This window comes from Leptopilina heterotoma, unplaced genomic scaffold (genome assembly GCF_015476425.1).
Source record: "Leptopilina heterotoma isolate Lh14 unplaced genomic scaffold, ASM1547642v1 Lhet_130, whole genome shotgun sequence".
In the NCBI taxonomy this organism is placed as follows: Eukaryota; Metazoa; Arthropoda; class Insecta; order Hymenoptera; family Figitidae; genus Leptopilina; species Leptopilina heterotoma.
Genome location: NW_025110849.1, coordinates 945,986 through 966,586, shown reverse-complemented (window position 1 = coordinate 966,586; position 20,601 = coordinate 945,986). Strand labels below are relative to the sequence as shown.

The window sequence follows — 20,601 nt, the reverse complement described above, 5'->3', positions numbered from 1 at the left end:
ATCGGATGTAAATTATATGCACGTTGTACTCTCAACTGATTCCATGATATAATGTACGTGAGCCGCACGGTACAAAATGATGAGGACGCGCTTTTACTCCAAAATTACGTTCACATCTCAACAAGCTTTGATGCAAAACATTACATTAATTTTATTACTCATGTTCTTGAATTATTTAATTATATTGTAAAATGCGCGAGAGAGCACTTTATATTAAAATTATTACGAAACTTATTATAGTAAGAATACTGAAATCTACTATCACTTCTAGTGTTAATTTTGGTTCGTCTCAAGTTACGGTCGTCCATGTACCACGTGAACACTTTTGGGGGACTCTAGAAAAGTCCACAATGGAAAGGGAGAAGGGGTTTAAAAATTTATAAAAAATAAATTTTTATACTTGGAAAATATACTTTTTTGTGGTATATAAAAGATCCATTAGTTTAATAAAATAATCACCTATAGAAATTGTCATGTGCCATAACTTGTATCAAAATTATGATAGTGTGAAAATGTTTTAATAAGGGGAAAGATTTTGTCATAAGTCTTCTAAGAATTAAGAGAAGAAGGGCGTCGCACACGTGCCACACCATCGATCGGTAAATTTTTAAAAACTGTATTAGCTGTATATCTATACTGTACAATTTGTCACCCCAGCGATTCTATGTCAGCAGGAAGTTTTTTCACGAATTTGTCTAAACTGTGACTATAAAAGCCACACAGTTCTGAAGAGCGATCAGTCTTAATTTTATCGCCTACCTTACGTATTAATTACTCCACATTTTATATCATCCTAAACCCACTTTTAAACTTCTATTAAGTAGAACTTCGTCAATTCGAATTTAAATCATCGAACCAATGAATAAAGTATTTTCAATTATATCAAACTGCCAACTGTGGGCCAAACAATTGCCAATCATCTGCTAACTATAATCATACTTTGAATATAGTAACTATTATCAAACGTCTACCAATTAATCTCCAAACTTTGTTGCTCTTAATCTTCAGCCAACAGATTTCCGACCAACCGACGACCGGTTACACAGGTCAACAAAAAAAGACTTACTTTTTTATGAGATATCGAAATGGTTTCCGATGTATTTTTAGACGCTGAACACGATCCCGTCTTCCAAAATTGCCCATCACGTCAGGATTTTGAGAAAAGTGGGGGTAAAGACCCCAAAAACGCTTTTTTGAGGATTTTCAACATTTTTTTCTCTTTAACCTGACGTGCTAGAGACTTCCACAAGGTCTTAAATTAAAGCTTGTAATGTGCACTACAAGACCCATATCCATAAAATAAAAAAAAATTAAGATTTTTTTCAAAAAATTGGGTTGAAGACACTAAAAAAATGTGTGTTTTTGGATTCCTTTAATAGACTTCTTGCAATTGCTTGGATTCGATTGAAAATGGTTACTTAGGGTTTTTGGGGTCGCTGATTATGAATCCGATATTAGTTTTCAAAAATTCAAAGTGGCAAATTCGTAATCAGCGATCCCCAAAACCCTGGAGTAACAAACTTTCAAGCGAATCCAAGCAATTCTTAAGTTTTACATCTGCCATCTTGGTTCCGCCATTTTAAATTTTTCAAAACTAATTTCGGATTCGTAATCAACGACTCCAAAAACCCCGAGTAACAGTTTTCAAGCGAATCCAAGCAATTGCATGAAGTCTATTAAAGCAATCCAAAAACACACCTTTTTGGTGTCTTCAACCCTATTTTTTGAAAAAACTTTTAATTTTTTTTTATTTTATGAATATGGGTCTTGTAGTGCACATTACAAGCTTTAATTTAAGACCTTGTGGAAGTCTCTAGCACGTCAGGTTAAAGAGAAAAAAATGTTGAAAATCCTCAAAAAAGCGCTTTTGGGGTCTTTACACCCACTTTTCTCAAAATCCTGACGTGATGGGCAATTTTGGAAGTCGGGATTGTGTTCAGCGTCCAAAAATACATCGGAAACCATTTCGATATCTCATAAAAAAAAGTAAGTCTTTTTTTGTTGACCTGTGTTATTAGCAATTGGTTAATTTTTGGTTCGACCGTGTATTCCAATAAATTAAATTGGTAAGTAAAATTACTCTTTATATAACATTCTTCAATCTTTAAACTAAGGAATAATTCTGCTTTCGAAAAACGAATATTAAACTAAATCAACACTGTCGCAAACTAATCTGCCATCAAAACTTGTTTTCGTAGATTAGAAATAAAAATGTTCTCATTTTGCTCAAAGACATTGATTACATTACAATATTCATTCACTTCAGCAGCCATTCTAGAAATAGCTGAATTTTCACCAAAGTTAGTTCTATGTGATGGTACACGAAATAAATTGTAAGAATGAAACTAATTTTGAGCAATTGACAGAACCTTGAATTATTTTATTACAAAAAATAGTAAGTCTATATATAGAAAACGTGCAGAAAATTCAGGAACACTCAGGGACGTTCTGATATTAGTGTAATCATGATTATTGTGGTCGTAGGAAATGCCTAAACAATAAGCAGCAAATCGAAGAAACCGATTCTGAACTCTTTCAGTTCGTTACATGTGCACTTCATAATAGGGAAATTATTTAATTTAATAATTAATTATTAATTAATAATTTGTATTTCTGTTGTGTTTCTTTAAAGAAGATTGACTTGTCTAAATTACTGACTATAGTAGAAGGATAAATTGACAAGAAAATAGTAAGTAAAATTATTGGTTAAAAGTCGTGTTTCAAAAAGGTTATACTTTCCCTTTTTAACTTTTCTCAGCGGAATCTCCTTTGAGATTATTTTAAATTACAGAGAAGTGTTGGTTTACTTTTTTTATTATTATTGAATTATTGTTTTTGTTAGTTTTTCAACAATTAAACTAACTGGCGTCTGGCAGCTATGTTTGGTGCGAATTTTGATTTGTGACGAATAAGGGAAAATGATTTATTAAATTTTGCATAACTTTTAATTTATTATTAAAAGTACCGTCATAACGTAACATAATTTAATAATCCAAATTTAAATGTATGTAAACTTCACTAAATTTTATCTATAGAAATGAATAAACTTGTTTGAATTATTTTAAACTACCGGGACTTTTGTTCCCTGGCACAAAGCAGGTGGAGCCTCATTCGCGATCCCAAAACCGCCAAAACCTTGGTTCACGTAAATTAAGTAATTAATTCACGTATTTGAGCGTAATCAACTCAATTAATCAATTAATTGTTTCGTATTATTTACAAAATGGTTAAAATCTCATGGCACTTTAGCCGGCTAGCACTTAGTATTACGTATTACACAAATTAATAACGAACAACAGGAAACCTTATTTACACATAACCAAGGGGTTGAACTTCGGTTTTCGCGGATCGAGATTGGAGAAAAGACTGAAGTAACTTTTGCCAGAATTAAGTCTCTTAGGACCAGGGCGTTTCTAAATTTTGCTTTGCCAGTTTCCGTTAACCAATTAAAACTTTGGGCGTTAACGAGGAGAGGGAAAGATGGTCATTTCATAAGGGTAATTTTGGGTTTTAGATTTAAGAGTGAGTGGTACGACAAGAGGCTGGAGTGGGGTACTCAGGCAAGCCTTGTTTTTTTGGGCTTTTCCAGGTTGCTGTAATGGGGGTTCGTTTATAAACTCTCAGTTTATTTAGATGAAGCATAATAATTTTTCGCTTTACAACAGTTATTGTTGTGTAGGCACAATTAGCATGTACCTTCCCAGATGATTCCCTTATGTCGAGCCCAACTTCTCCAGATTGAGTTATAAAAATGTATTATATTTTCGTGAGAGAAGTGTAAGGAAACAGATTACTGGAAGGTAAATTGCTTTGGGGCTAGAAAAATGTGTAAAGGATCTAAAAACCCAAGCTCCTAAGGCCAAAAAAGGCATAATATAAATTAAAAATATTCAACATAATAGGAAGTAAAATTGTCATAATAAAATTAAAAGTTCAACATTCCGTGGTACTTAAAGAATATGAATTTAGAAGGAAATATAAAACATTCAAAATGAATTTAAGATATATGCAAAAATGAAATCTACAGGAACGTTACACTACGGTTACCGTTAATACTATTCAGCGCAATAATTGTGGCTTTTATTTATTTTGTGAACAGTAGTAGCTTGTAAGTGTGTTTTCGTGAAGTTCTAAACGTGGAAAACATTTAATTAATGAGGTAAGTTGTTCCTGTTTTACATTCTTAAAGTGATTGGTTTTTATTAAAGGGATTTCTTATCGGAAACTTTATTAAGTTTACATAAGTAATAAATATGTTTATTTTGTATTTACAGTAAGATTTATTAGATTAAAACCAAATTCACAAACGGCGGGGCTATAAGGAATACAATTCCTTCTTCCGAATTGTTAATGTGTGTTGTCAAGTCGTAAGTTTTTCGTAATTTCTTTTGTTGTTTATCACCAAATTTGATTTTTAGTGTTCATAGATGATTCGAAATTGTATAGAGTGTTGGGACCGACAATTCGAAAAAACGGCCATTGACTCCATCGTTGACTTCAACTAATGATACCAGCAACGTTTAAAATACACATTCGCTCTTTTAGATTTTTTTTATATTTGTTTTAAATTGCGTATATACGGTTTTACGGTAGCGTAGGCTTCTCATTTTGAATCCAGATTTTTCAGTGTCAAGAATAACAATATTGGTAAAACCTAAATGTGAAAAGGAGAAAGGATAAGTGATGAAGGTAAAAGGAAGGTTGAAAGGATGTGAGGAGATAATAGATGAGAATAGAAAGAGAAGAAGAATCAGATGTTTACAGAGAGAGAAAACACGGGCTAAAAATAGGAATGGAAAAGAAATAAGAATGGGTAGAGAATATGTGTGGGTAGATGGAGTAAAATGATGCGTGAGAAAGAATAAGGGCCAAGTTTTTAAAGTATGAATGAATGAGGGTGTGAATGTGGAAAAACTCGAAAATATTGGTTGATAGAATAAGATTATTGACAATAATAGGATAGTAAAAGGTGTGTTTGAAAATATAGATGGGGATTAGTTGAGATAAGGTTTTAAGTAATTTAAAGGGATGGGCTCTAATGGGGTAAAGTTAGTATTATCTGGAAACGGAAGTCCTTGAACTGGTAAATTTTGCGAATTGAGAGGTTAAGAGAGATGCGAATAGGCTAAGCTATTTTTGTAAATAGTGTGTAAGAAGTACATGTAATTATTGTTTTCAAGTTTTTGTAGAAACAAATTTTATACACAAATTCTCAAATTTAAGATATGGATATAAGTTTAAAAATAACGTAGTTCTAAATATAGTTCTAAATAAGTAGTTCTAAAAGTAACGTTAGAATAATAATCAATAATTTTATAGAATAATATAAAAAAGTATTCATAATAAAATAGCAAGTTACTAAAAATTATCTAACTGATTATCTGACACTATTTAAACAATAATATTTCTATATTTGTATAATAGCTTTAATCATTTTGTGTCGGAAATTCAAGGTGAGAAAAAAGTTCTTCATTTCAAGGACGGAATTCTACATACGAATTATCTTGTGTTTTAATGAATGAAAGAATTAATGACTTCATTCTTGGTAATTTTGTTTATCAAGTATTATTTTCGTACTGATGTAATAATAATCTCTTGATAAATAAACTTTATTAAACTTGCAAAAAGAGTATAAATCCGTTCACCTTTTGCCTTATTTCTATTTCTATTCTGCATATTTGAATCATATATACATATATATATACTACAATATAATTATACAAATGTATATTATTGCAAATTCAAAATGTAAAAATTAGGTACTTTTTATTACATTAATTATTTAATTATTGTTTTTAATTAATATTTATTTATTTATCATATAAAGTAGAAATTTGGACACTTATATCAAATAGAAGAAAATATTTATCATTCTTGGTAAATTCACGCACTAATTACATGAAAATGGCAGACGCGACAAGTAACCTTGTTTATAATTTGCCACCATGTCACATTTATGAAGACGAAAATTTACATTTTCAGTTACTGTATAAACATAATAATAATAATAATATAGCTATATATATATATATATATATATATATATATATATATATATATATATATATATATATATATATATATATGTAAAATAACAAATAATTTTTTATCAGAATTTAAAAATTATTAATCATTTTTATTTCAATGAATGTCTTGATTTAAACTTTTATTTTGTGTTGTCAATTTACTCGGTTTATTGCAATATAAAAATAAAGAGAACTATAAATATTATTTTCCAAAAAATGTAGCTGTTAAATTTTTATACGTTTCAAATACCGATATTAAGCTTGTAATTTATTTTATGATGCCTGAATCGTCACACAGCAAAGCTATATTCCAACTATATGACCTTCCGTCATTACTTTATGATCCATTTTTAAACTAACGCTTAACTATATACGTGTATATATTTTTATCATTTTTTGTCTTTTTATATAACAAGAAAAAAATTGAGTTAATTCTGATAAAAAGTTCATCATGAGGGTGGATTTCCAATTTTTTTTTATTTATCTGATTAATTTTATTAGAAAATTATAATTAATTCATATTTTTAAAAAATTTGTTTTTAATTGTATGAAGAAGTAACTCTTCATACAGTTGAATGAATAAAAATGATTAGATAATTGTAATAAATAATTTTTTATTGATTTTTGTCGTTGGAATATGAAAATGTTAAATGAAAGGAAAAAAGTACTGTTTTCCTTTTTTTTAGGAAAATAATCGCAAAGAATAATTCCAAAAGGCTTAAAAAAGGAAAGAGAAAAAAATTCTACGAATTATTGTCTCTAACAGTGTGCCTTGTTTTCTTTATCTCTTCTGCTTTACTTTTATTGCGATCTATATCAAAAAGTTTTTTTCACTAAATATAGGTCAGGTTTAAGCAGTTGAAATAACGGCTACTTCATTTTTAACCTACTTTTATCGAAACGTCGAATATTTCACCGAGAATTAAAGTACAAATCATTTAAGTCTCTACAGACTTCCAGAATAATTTTCAAAGAACAAAATATTCATATATTTATGTTTTTTTTAAAATTATAATCTGTTATTATAATGTCAAAATGAAAAGACAGTTTTGTTTCTATTTTTTTAAATGTTATTTATATAATTGGTTTTATTATTCTTTATTATGCAATATTTATTATTATTATTATTATTAATATTATTATTATTGTTGTTATTATTGTTTATTAAAAAGACTAAAAGTCGAAATAAAAAAAAATACAAAAAATGTGTTTTTGAAGATGTTTTTGAAGATATTTTCGAAACATGTGAATCATGTAATAAATAATAAGTAAATGTAATAGAAAAAGAAACAATAGTTTAATTATCGAGACAACGCTAAAACCTTCGCACCCTGATCACAATATTTACAAACTAATTTCAAGATCGCGAGATCAAGTGAAATGATAATGTATCACTTTACTCGCGTGCACCGATTAGCTGTGCAATTGTTTCCTGTTATTTTTAGAGATATGAAATCTCATTGTCATATTTATTCCAACAAAGGCAGTTCCAAGGTTAGCAAAAAAAAAAAGAATGAGAATCTTCATATCGAAATTTTTCATTCGACTGAAAAATTGAATGTGATTGCTGGACCAATTTGGAGAAAGGACGTAATTTAAAGATGAATAACCACGACAGACACAATTGTCATATATATACATTGCTCGTATATAAATCATTGAGCTAAGTGTTGACCTTTCAAATCCGTTGCTCGCTTCCCTCATTGATTAACATCTACGCGAAAAGTATTGTATCCGGTCAACGAATATAGCCTCGGCAACATTACAAAGATTAATTACTGTTTATTTTATAATCACCTATGAATCACTGTCCATAGACCTCTATCATTAGACATCTAACTTCTTATTTACATATATTCTGTAACTGTTTTCTTTTTCGATTGTCTTTCTAACAATCTTTTCACTTTCGAGTGAAAAGCTTTGAATGTTAGTTATTAAGTGTTTTAATATTAAGCAAACTGTTAAATTAATTTGAGATTCGAGATGAGATTTTAGGACTGGCTAATTCAAAAACTCGTTCGGCCAAAAATAACCCAATGTTCATAGAATTAGCTTAATAGTCTATTTTCGAAAAATGTATTAAAGAAACTGTGTGAAACATCTACTAAACAAGAATTTATAAAAACTTAAATTTTATATTTGTTACAACTCAAAATAGAACGTGAAATATCGAAACAATTCAGACATGTAATTAGTGATATTAATAAAATTAGTCAATATTAAAACTTTAGTTATAAATTTTACTTGGTAAACTTTTATTTCAATATTGTTGAAATGGACAATATTACATAAAAATTTTACTTGGCGGAACTTTTTGCATCAAAGATGCAAAAATCCCTTTTGTTGGGATTTTAAAACTTTTTGCGTCATCTCAACTTTTTAATAAATGGATAAAGTAAATAAAAGGAAAATTGGTAAAATATCTTTTTCAATTTTGTTGGAAAAAAAATCCAAATATTTCGAAAAATACGAAACGTATTGAATATTCCTGATATATCGAGATTTTAACCCAATTAATAATTTTATTTTACATATCCCTTTAGAAGTTTAGCTACAGTAAATCGTGAGGTATTAAAAAGTGTTGCAGATTAAATTAACATCAGAAAAGATAAAAATAATCAATTTTGGTGTTATTTTTCACAATGAATGAAATTTTAGTTCATTAAATTTTTTTATAACTATAAAACATGAAGATATCGATAACTCCGACTCAGTAAAAAGTAAATCTTAATTTAAGAGCTGCCTTAAATTCAACACTGTCTGCTATAATGTTAAAGGATATGAAAAACGTGCGTAAATTCAACATTGACTGTCTTAAAAATGTTGCATCTTAATTTAAGGCAGCTTTCGTGCCTTAAAATAAGATTTTCTTTTTACTGTGGAGTCTTCGACTGGGAGTGATTGATTTCTTCATATTTTATAATAATTAAAGATGATCAAGTAATAAAATAATTATTTTATATTATAAGAATATTATACTTTTTTAAAATTATTTTTATAACTTAAATTCAATCATTATTTTCAAAAAATTTTAACTACAATTTTATTTTATATAAATTATTACTAATAATTTTCAAAAAAGTTCTTTTGCAATTTTCAAATCCATTTGTTTACAATATTCAATTCCTCGAAATTTCAATTATTCCTAAATTCTTTAATTAAATGCATATTAGAAAATAAAAACTTCAAATAATATAAAAGAAAATTCAATTAAACTTTTTCAAAAAAATTAATTTCAAAATTCAATTATTTCTAAAAATTCCCGCTATATTGCTTTTAATATTTAATTATAATCTAAAATTTTATCTGAAATTCATTTTTATGAAATGAAAATCAATTTTTATTAGAAAATCCTACAAGAATTTCATTATTTGAATGCAAAAGTAAATAATTTATTGAATAATTGAATGTTTCTCAAAATTCAATTCTCATAAAGAATTTTATTAACAAATTTTTAAATAATTGAATTCTTTTGTCGAATTTTATTAAAACTTGCATGAATATAATAACTTTTTTCAAGGAATTCAATTATAATTGTATAAAAAATAATTGAAACGCTGTGATGAGTTTTATTATTATTAAAAATAATTGAATCCTTAAGAAGAATTTTATTACTCTTGAAAATAATTGAATTTCTGCAATAATTTGTAACTTCTCTAAAATTAACTTTTTTCTAGTGTTTTTAACTAAAATTCTTCAATAAATCCATTATTTTTAATAATTTTTAAAAAAGTTCTTTGAGAATTTTCAAATTCAATCGTTTACAATTCAATTTTACAAAATTTCAATTATTCGGAAATTCTGCAATTAAATATATATTGAAAAATAAAAACTTGAAATAATTTCAATAAAAATCCTATTAAATTTTTGAAAAAGAATTAATTCTACACAATTGTTTGTCAAAAATATGAAAAATTAAGAATTTCAATGATTTTAATTTGAAACTTTTTCAAAATTTAATTATTTCTAAAAATCCATGTTATAATGCTTTTAATATTTAATTATAATCTAGAATTTTAACTGAAATTCAATTTTAAAATAATTTTTATTAGTAAATTCTACGAGAATTCAATTATTTAAACACAAAAATAAATCATTTATTAATTTCATGTTTCTTGAAATTAAATTCTCATAAAAAATGTTATCAACAAATTTTTTAAATTATTAAATTTTTTGGACGAATTTTAATAAAATTTTTAAGAATAATAACATTTTTCGAGGAATTCGATTAAAATTGCATTAAAAATAATTGATAATATGCAATGACTTTTTTATTATTTATGAAAATAATTGAATTCCTGTAAAAAATTTTATTATTTATAAAAATAATTGAATTCCTGTAAAAAATTTTATTATTTATGAAAATAATTGAATGTTTGCGTAGAATTTTATTCAAATTTTTTTTATTAATGGAATTCTTTCCGAATTTGAATAGTTATTGAAATAGTACACACACAAAAAAATATGGTAAATTTGACTACTTTTTTACTATTTCCTGTAGTTCCTATAGGCGCCCGTAACATTATTTAGTAAAATGAATTATGACAGAATAGTTAGTCTAACTGTAAAATGTAGTAATAAATACCATTTTTACAGTAAATTTAACTACTAAAACAGTTATCTTAACTATTTGTTGTTAGTCATACTAACTGCTTCATTTAGTTGCAGTAACTAAATTTTCATAGTTCCTATAGGCGCCCGTAACAAATTGTAGTTGTAACAACTGTAAAAAATAGTTAAATTAACTATTTAAAGTAGTAAAATGAAATTATTTATTTGTTTTTTATTATTATTGAGGTCCATTTTTTTATATTTTCTCTTACCTATTTTTGTTCATATATAATTTATATATTAAATTCTTATACACCTAACAGAGAAAAATCCCCAAACGCCGGGGATTGAACGCACGACCCTAACATTCGCAAACCGATAACCTAACCACCTAACCACGCTCGCACGCTACGATGACTGGCATTGTACTTGAGGACATTCTTCTTAGATTCAGTCATAATAACTACTCCGTTTAGTTGCAGTAACTAATTTTTTAAGCTCAAGGACTTAGTTGAAATGTAGCCAGCATATGATTTTAAATGACTCAACGATAGTGCAGTAGTTAAAAGTACTGTTGAAAATAGTTATTTTCAGAATTTCTGTAGTAAAATTATCCACTTTTTACTAGTTATAAACAAATTAAACTTACTATTTTCATATAGTAAAAATAGCATAAAAATTGTTACTTTTATGACTTTTGTAGTTATAAAAATAAATGTTTCTTACCACCATAGAGATAAATTATTAAAAGCTAGTAAGAATTGGTTCTTTTAACTACATTAAACACAAAAATAACAAATTCCAGCGGTTGTTTTTACTCTTTGGAACAGTAAATTTTAATTTATTTTGCAAATACATAGCAAGAAATGGATATTTTTACTACTGCACTATTGTTGAGTTATTCACAATCATAACGTGTAGTAGTAATTTTAACTACATAAAACCTACTATTCAATTTTAGTTCCACTAACTATGGAAGTTTAGTTAAAATGCTGCTGAATATGGTAGTTTTAACTATATTTTTTAACTACACATATGTGGATGTTTTAACCACTCACGTTTTTTCTCTGTAGAAAAAAATGATCTTTTCAACTGCATAAATAGTAAAAATAACTATTTTCAACAATTGATTTTACTATATGAAAACAGTAAATTTCTTTCTTTCTCTGCAACTAGTAAGAAATAGTTGTTTTAACTACATAAATCATAAAAGTAACAACTTTTAGAGGTTGTATTTACTATATAAAAACAGTAAGTCTCATTTTGTTTGCAACTAATACAAAATAGTTATTTTTGCTACCACAATAGTAAAATTAAATATTTTTAACAATAGTTTTTACTACTACACTATAATTGAGCCATTTACAAGCATCTGTTAGTTATTTCAACTACGTAAAGTAGTTATTTTAACTACATAAAACCAACTACTTCATTTTGGTTCCACTAACTGAGGAAGTGTAGTTAAAATGCTGCTGAATATGGTATAGTTTTAACTACTTTTTTTCTAACTACACAAATGTGGTTGTTTTTACCATTCGCATTTTTTTCTGTATAGATATTGAGAATCATTGAATTTTAGACAACTTTTGAAAATAATTGAAATTTTGACAAGAATTTGATTAAACTTTTGTAAAATAATTGAATATCAGAGAAGAATTTTATTATTTATAAAGAGAATTGAAATTTTGACGAGAATTTTTAAAAATTTTTGAACACAATTGAATTTAGTAAATATGTTACTAAGTCAGTTAGTAAGTTAGTAACTAAGTTAGTAACTAACTTACACTACCGTCGGGAATTATCGGTACGGCTGCACGCGCACGGCCCAAAAACATACCAATCTATAAATCACGATATTTTTGTAAATACAAATGTCAGAAAATTAACAAATATACCATTCGAAAGATTATTAAATTCTACGATTAATGGTACATAACTGAAAATTTTAATAATTTATACAAAGATTGCAGCAATTGACAAATTTGACAAAAAAATTTAAAAAATACAATTTTTTTGGAAATTTTTTTAACCCCTGCACATTTTTTAAAAATTGTAGAAAAAATGTGAAACTTACATAAGTGTGATAACTCAACTCTTATCTTTAATTTAAGACCAAAAGAGTTTAAAAATCTTATTCCGTTCACTCTTATGTAAGTTTTAAAATTTTTCTACAATTTTTAAAAAATGTGCAGGGGTTGAAAAAATTTCCAAAAAAATTTTATTTTTTAAATTTTTTTGGCAAATTTGTCGATTGCTGCAATCTTTGTATAAATTATTAAAATTTTTAGTTATGTATCATTAATCGTAGAATTTAATAATCTTTCGAATGGTATATTTGTTAATTTTCTGACATTTGTATTTACAAAAAAATCGTGATTTATAGATTGGTATGTTTTTGGGCCGTGCGCTTGTAGCCGTACCGATAATTCCCGACGGTAGTGTACTAACTTACTATTTTCCCTGGAGAATCATTAAAAATGATATTTTCAATCATTTTTTGAAATTTTTGTTTTTCAATCATTTTTTTCGATCAATTTTTTAATCATTAAAAATCATTAAATGTTGAATTTTTACAAATCGTTGACTTTGGTGTTTTATTTAAAGTAAAATTTCATTCATAGTTAAAAATAACACCAAAATAGATTATTTTAATCCTTTCTGGTGTTAATTTAATCCTAGAGGGATTAAACTGTTGCAGATTATTTTAATCCATTCTGGTGTTATTTTAACACGTCACGTTTTACTGTGAGGCTCTACGTTTGACTAAATGTCAAAAAGTTCCTATTTTATCAGTTTTCTTTGCTTAAATTCTGATAAAAGTATAAAAAATTTTGAATAAACTTAACAGAATTCTTTCTTTTATTATTATTTTGTTACTTACGTTTTTTTCATCATTATAGTCAATATTTATTTTTTCTTCTATCTTTTTTATTCGGTTTTTATTATTTTCCCCCACCTAAATTGATTGCTATTCAAAAAAGTTTACACAAAATAAAAATATTTTACTTGACCTTATGTAAATTAATGCCGTTACTATTCAAACATTTTCCATTTAATTTAATCTTGAATATGTTATTTCTATAATTAAATGAGCGATTTTATTGCGACATTGATAATAATATAAAAATAATTTTATCGAATATATCAAACTATCTTAAATTTTTCCAATATTCGCTCTAGTATTCCTTTTAACTTTGTGTTTCATTTTATTTTTTTTCTAATTAGCAGTCGACTAATTACAGGTTAATTAATTATTTATCGATAATTTATAGAAAATTTAAAAAGAAGAAATAAATTGGAAATTGTTTTTTTTATTTCTTGAGTTCATCAAATATTAAAGTGAGTTTTACAAAAATAATTCCAAACAAAAAGTTTTACAAGAAACTTGACTGTAGAGGAAAAAATATAAAGATATTTTAAAAGCAAAGTTTTCTTTTGTATGTTTGAGGCATTCAGCTGAAATCTATTTGCTTTGCAAATTTAGTTTCTAGACAAGAATATAGCTCAAAATCTTGAAATTATTTGTAAAAAAATTAAAAGCATTTATTTTTGATGCCGAAAATTTTTCGTTTTAAAAAATTTTTGCTAAATGATTATAATTGTTTCTTAAATACTTCACTGGAAAAAATTTTTAAATATTTGTACAATAATTTTGAAACTTAAAAGGATTATTTATTCCTGAACCAATTGTACAGTGCAGAGGTTTTAGTAGTCAAAGAATAATTTATACATAAACTGAAAATGAATAATTATAATAATGAAAAATAATATTTATGAAAAAGAAGTAATTAGCATTTTGCCAAGTATTTTTGTATAGAAAAAAAAATATTTAATCTGGTCTTAACTTAAGAGTATTACGAGACAAGAAAATACTTGAGAATTTACGACTCTAGAGTATAAAGAGAACTAATTTTTTCAGCCACGAATATATAACTTCTTAACTTTTATACACGGGCCCGGAAGTACTTATGTATTCAATGCAGTAGTACCTTTTCATATTATTACGCAATACGCGCACTGTAAAGGAAAATTGGATCGAGTTGAACACTAGAGCGTCTAAATTCAACTTCACAAAACGTACACTTCATTTTTTTTCTACAATTTTTATGACCCTTTTTCTCAGGAGTGAAGCAAAAAGAAATATTAAATCATTTATTTCTACTGCAACCATGATATCAATATTTCTTTATATGCAAAAAGTTGCTTCTACATTTTTTTGGTAAAACAATTTTTCATCAATTTTTAATAATTCTGTTTTCTACAAAGATAAAAATGGAACAATATATATATATATATGGGAAATAAATGAAATAATTATATGAATACTACATCGTAATCATTATCAGTTATGAAGAGGGTGTATAAATTACATTTGTAAATCGAGAGAAACCTTTTGGAAATCGGATTACGCCCATATCTTAAGACTCTCCGCACTTATCTCGTCATTAATTACACTAATTGCCCGGCTCGTTTCATTTTCACGTATAGTATATATATATATACACCTATGATCCAAAATTAGGTCGCAATGGCTTATCATATATCATCGGGGACATCGTTTTGAAATTGCAGTGACGAGCAGATTTATGATCAGTCGGTATGAAGACCGATAATAATGATTAAATGAAAGCTTACTTCCATGTCCACCTCTTTAATTTAAAAGTCGCGAATCTCATGGGTCTTTTTTAATATCCTATAATATCAACTTTTTAAACATGATTCTCTCTTAAACTCAATCGATTTTCTTCATTGTATATAGGTATACCTATTTTAATACTCTATTCCAATAGAAAACTTATAAAGCACTTTTCATATCCCGTGCAGAAAATGCCCCACTTTGCCCTATTTAAAACAGGGTTCTGGTCGGGGCCTCGACAGTTTTCCCTATTAAAATTTTTATTTTTAAAAAAATTTATAGAATTCCTTTTTGTTGTAGAAGATATTAACAATGAAAGGCAATCATTATTTTAGTTATTTAATAATTTTTTTATTTTAGGGGTTTGACTAGAATTCCTAGCCAGAACCCCAGGTAGGGTGTTCATTAGATTTTAGATAGGGTACTGATCAGGGCCTCGACAGTTTTCCTCGTTTTAAAAGTATGTAAATAAATTTAATTTTTTAAAATTAATTTTTTTAAAACAGTTATTTAAGTTAAAAAAGCGTGTTCTTTTAAAAAACTTTATGAAATAATTATGGTAATATATTTAAAAAACGAAAATACATATAATTTTTTTTTTCTTTAAGTACAATATTATAATAAAGTTTATTGATTATTAATAACAAATAAATTATAAATAACAAATAATAATAGTTATTAAATAATTAATTATTATACATTTATTTTAAAATAAAAATTATGAATTTAAAAAATAATAAATAAACAATTATTAATAAATTAAACTTAATGAATTTTAATAATTATTAATTTATAGGATGAATTTATCATTTGGTTTGTATATATATTATATTATTTTAATAATAATAATTATTTTATATTATATTAGCTTAGAGTGAGAAAATAATTCTGAGAGATTGTTAAATTTAACACCTTCAATATTTAATAACTATTTTTTAAACATAATTAATAAATTTGAATAAAATATTTATTAAATAAATATTAATTATTACTTATACATTTGAAATAAAAAATTATAACCTTTATTAATATTATAAAATTAAGGAGGCAGAAAGGAGCGACAACCTCCAAAAGAAAAATGAATTCATTCAATTATTCTATAAATTATCTATGTATTTGTATTTAAATAATTGAATTCTCGTAGAATTTTTTAATAAAAATTGATTTAAAAATTAATTTCAGTTAAAATTTTAGATTATAATTGAATATTAAATTAAGCAATATAGGCTGAATTTTTAGAAATAATTGTATTTTGAAATGGTGTCAAATTAATATCTTTGAATTTCAGTAGAATGAATTTTTTTTAAAAAGTTTTGAAAATTATCAAAGAACTTTTTAAAAATAATTGATTTGAAGAAAAATTTTAGTTGAAAATTTTTTTTAAAAAAAAATTTGAAAATTATTAAAGAACTTTTTTAAAAATAATTGATTTAAAGAAGAATTTTAGTTGAAAATTGTTGAAAATAATAATTGCATAAATTCTAAAATTAGGTCAATTTCTTCAGGTGAAAAGAGGAAACTTATTCCATAAAACTTAGGTCAAACACTACAAAATGTAAGTCACAGTCACAGGTGAATAAACAAATATAATCTTGAAAAATTACTACAATTTTTGTAGGTTAAAAGAGAGAAATTAGTTTTAAATTTCTTATTAGTTATTATTGAAATATATTTCAAAATAATACCTTCCAATTTGATTTGAATGATTAAAAAATAGAATTGATTTTTGACCTTTTTAATATTCTTGAAGCTGATTTTAATGATATTGGCTAAAAGCAATATTAATTAAATAATTTTAGAGAGTTTTTTAAAAATAATAATAATAATAATAATAATAATAATAATAATAATAATAATAATAATAATAATAATAATAATAATAATAATAATAATAATAATAATAATAATAATAATAATAATAATAATAATAATATTAATAATAATAATAATAATAATAATAATCACATTTAATAAAAATTAATGTAAAGAAATATTTAAGAAATATTATTAATATTTGTTTGTAAAACAATTTGAAAGGTTAGTTCTATATAAATTGATTTATCAAGATTTCTATATACAACTCATATTGTATTTTGGCACAGAAACAATTTTCTGTTTGGCAATGAATTTTCTCTGTTATAATAATACAACATTTGAAATTGAAACTGTTCATCAACAAAAGAGCAATTTGGATTTCTAGTTTTTAATTTCTATCGAATTGTTTATATATAATGTATGAAAGCTGTAGATATATTACTAATTACGTTAATTAATTAATCAATAATATTGAGCAACTTTCTTTAATTTAAATATTTCTCATAATCAAGTATTATTTCAAAAACATTTCAATATTTCTCATTTTCATATTACATTTCCAATTAGTCATCTTCTAATTGAATAATAAATTATCATTTGAATTAATTTATTAATTGGAAAATAATAATAATTATATTATTATAACATATAAATATTACTGCTCATCTGTTCGCATGTTGACCTGAATTTTTTTACTCATATATTGAGATCATGTTTGTTTATTTATCAGTTGATTTGGAATTAAATTTTGAGATTTTATACTAAGAAGTGTCATTTTATATAGTTTCTCTCTGTTTATATCATAATTTTAAAAATAATAATATAATATAATATAATATAATAATATATAATTTTAAAAAGTACTCAAAATCTCCAATATTTTTAGATAATTTTTTTAAATAACTTACTATTCAGCACAGCGAATATTTCTTTATGTAATGAGCCATGAAATTAGTGGAACTTACCTGAAACAGAAAAAATATTAAAATTATTTTTGTATTCAATTTTTAAATGGTTCAAAACATTTTTATCTGATTTCTGTTCAAATTTGAATTATTTAATTAATTACTTGGACGTAAAAGTAAAAATATGAATTATTTAAGAAAAACATTATGTGAAATATTTTAAATTACATGAAAGTATTGTTAATTTTTGTTTTAAAGAAATTGACTTAAAATTTTTTTAATAACTGTACTCTTTATCTTGAAGAAAGTTGCAAATGTTTGCCATGAAGCACTCAATTGCGTGAACTTTGAAAGAGTCAACTTTGAAGTTACCAGTTTCTAGAGTTAGTTTCGCCTAAAGCTGCTTCTTGATTACGAAAACAGAATGAAAAGGTGGAAGGGGGTTCTCTTCCAAATGGGATGCTCCTATAGCTAACTTCAGGTTACATATTTCAGTGTGTGAACTTGGATGAATCCAATGAAGTTTCTGCTTAAGCGGATCAAACGGATATTTGAGAACTCTTGTGTCTATGTATAATATCTTGTCCGTGAAATGCTCTTGTAAACTATACGTTTTCTATGAATATGTATAATCACGAACCTCAGAAAGTCTACATACTTGGAAAAGTGAAAAAAATCATTTTACTTTATCCCAAGTAATAATTTTCAACTGGTAAGTACTGGCGGAGTTGCATTCTTTGAAAAACAAATTTATTATTAATTTGTAACGTTTACATCGATTAGTGACGACAGTGCTTCAAGGCTGTTGTGCACTGAGCTTACAGAACAGTTTCAACGAATAGTGCTCTGGTTTTTGCAAGCCTCCTCCCAAAAGATTGATTTGTAAAGGGGAAAGACATGAGGTCTTTCAGATAAATAAAAATAGAGCAAACTTTCAAGAACAACAGAGCAAAACTCTCCTCAAAGCAGCTATCCACAAAGAGATAAGATGTAGACTCGTTGAAAGATAGCAAGAGAGATGAGATGAGGATTTCAATGGAAGCAGATCCCATCACCTAATTCCAATCTCACCATTTGACTTGAGAGACCCGAAAGTTGTTGTTAGATAACTAATGTTTCTGACAGGATCTTAAAAAATCTAACATCAAGAGAGAAGCAAAATGCATCTTCTTCGATGCTGCAATACATGTCGCGGAACAATCCAAATAATGGAAACATGAGTCAATTGAGCCTAGGTTAATAATCCGAACGTACACATTAGTGGTTCAATGTCATCCCCACTTAACCCAGGGGTGCGTTTAGCACAAGGTAAATTGTTGTCTCTACAAAGGGCTCAAGAGATGGGCGGAACGCTTCTAAAAACTACTATGGACAGGGTGGTAGAGGTGTCGAAGCCAGGCCAAAACACCCAGAGCGTCAATATTGATCGTTAGAGTCGCCAAAGGCTATACATACGCGGAGATGTTGGGGAAGCTTCGTATGTGAATCCGAAAGCCAGTTAAATATTAGTGGTGACGGAAACACCCACGAAAAAGGGAGATCTTCTCATTCAGATAGAAGGATCCTCAGATAAGGAAGAATTTGTCAACGAAGTGTCAAAGATCGATGGGGACTCGGTAATGTGCAGATGGCGAAATGAGAGATCATACTGAATATCCGCAATTTAGATTGTCTTACACAAGTTGAGAAGTCCAGAAGGTCCTGGAAGAAGCCAATAAACCTCTCGTTAGAACGAAAAATAAATAGGCCGGAAGAAGAACGGCACGTTCGCCCCGATATGTTTAAAGCCAATAGATAGTTTCATGGTTTGAAGATAAGTCCAGAATATGACAAGGGTGGTGTTCAGTGGGTCGATCAGAACAAAATCGGTCATCCCCACATAAGCCTGGACTTAGGTATCTGAAATTTGACAGATTTTCCACTTCCGACTTCAAGAAATGAAAATAATATAGTGATAAATATTCATAAATCAATATTTTTATACTTTTCTAAAAATAATAAAAGAAATTTTTTGTTATCTTTGAAACATTCCTAAAAACATCCCTGAATATAATTAGTCTCCAACTTTTTCTTCCGCAAAAATTGCAACAAACGTTTAATTCCCTCTGGGCACGGAAACATCTTTGTTCTAGAAATGTTCCTAAAACGTTATTAGAACGTTTCACGTCCTCCACATAACGTCTTAAAAACGTTTTATGTTCTAAAAACGTTTTTGGAACCCCGTGTGGAAAAATTTTAGGGCGCTGATCAAGCGCTTAGTAGACTGTCTAACGTCTTTCTAGACCCAGGGCAGACGGTCTTGTCGAGCGGCTGTTCAGAATTAAAACGAAACTTCCACGCTATCGTCTAGAATAAACCAGCGTTTCTGGTCTGATCAGCAGTGCTAGTAAATTCTTATCTACGTCTATTCAAAATTTCTCATTATATGTTATGACAACTATTCTTAGAATGATAAGACTTAATTATATTTGAAATAATTTTAATGACTTTTTTTTTATAAAAAGTATAAAAAAATATTTTAACTTTCTGTATTTTTCACTTCAACTTTCTTTAAGCGTAAGGCTTTGTGTCCCTCCCAATCTTTGACATTGGAGATAGTAGTCTTTTTGTAAAATAAAATTTACTGCAAATTAAAACACCCGGATGAAACTAGCAGTCGTACTCAGCA

The 20,601-nt window shown here is 26.7% G+C and overlaps 1 protein-coding gene across 4 annotated transcripts in view; it reads right to left on the bottom strand.

Moving 5' to 3' along the window:
• LOC122512966 (octopamine receptor beta-2R-like) overlaps positions 1-20,601 on the bottom strand; it is a 557,896-nt gene that overhangs the window by 97,747 nt on the left and 439,548 nt on the right. The window contains exon 2 of one of the 4 annotated variants that reach the window (XM_043629165.1): positions 17,937-17,993. The exons of the other annotated variants lie outside the window; for them this stretch is intronic. The gene's annotated coding sequence lies outside the window, so the exon portion shown is untranslated. The remainder of the gene's footprint in view (positions 1-17,936; positions 17,994-20,601) is intronic. 4 annotated transcript variants of the gene reach the window in all.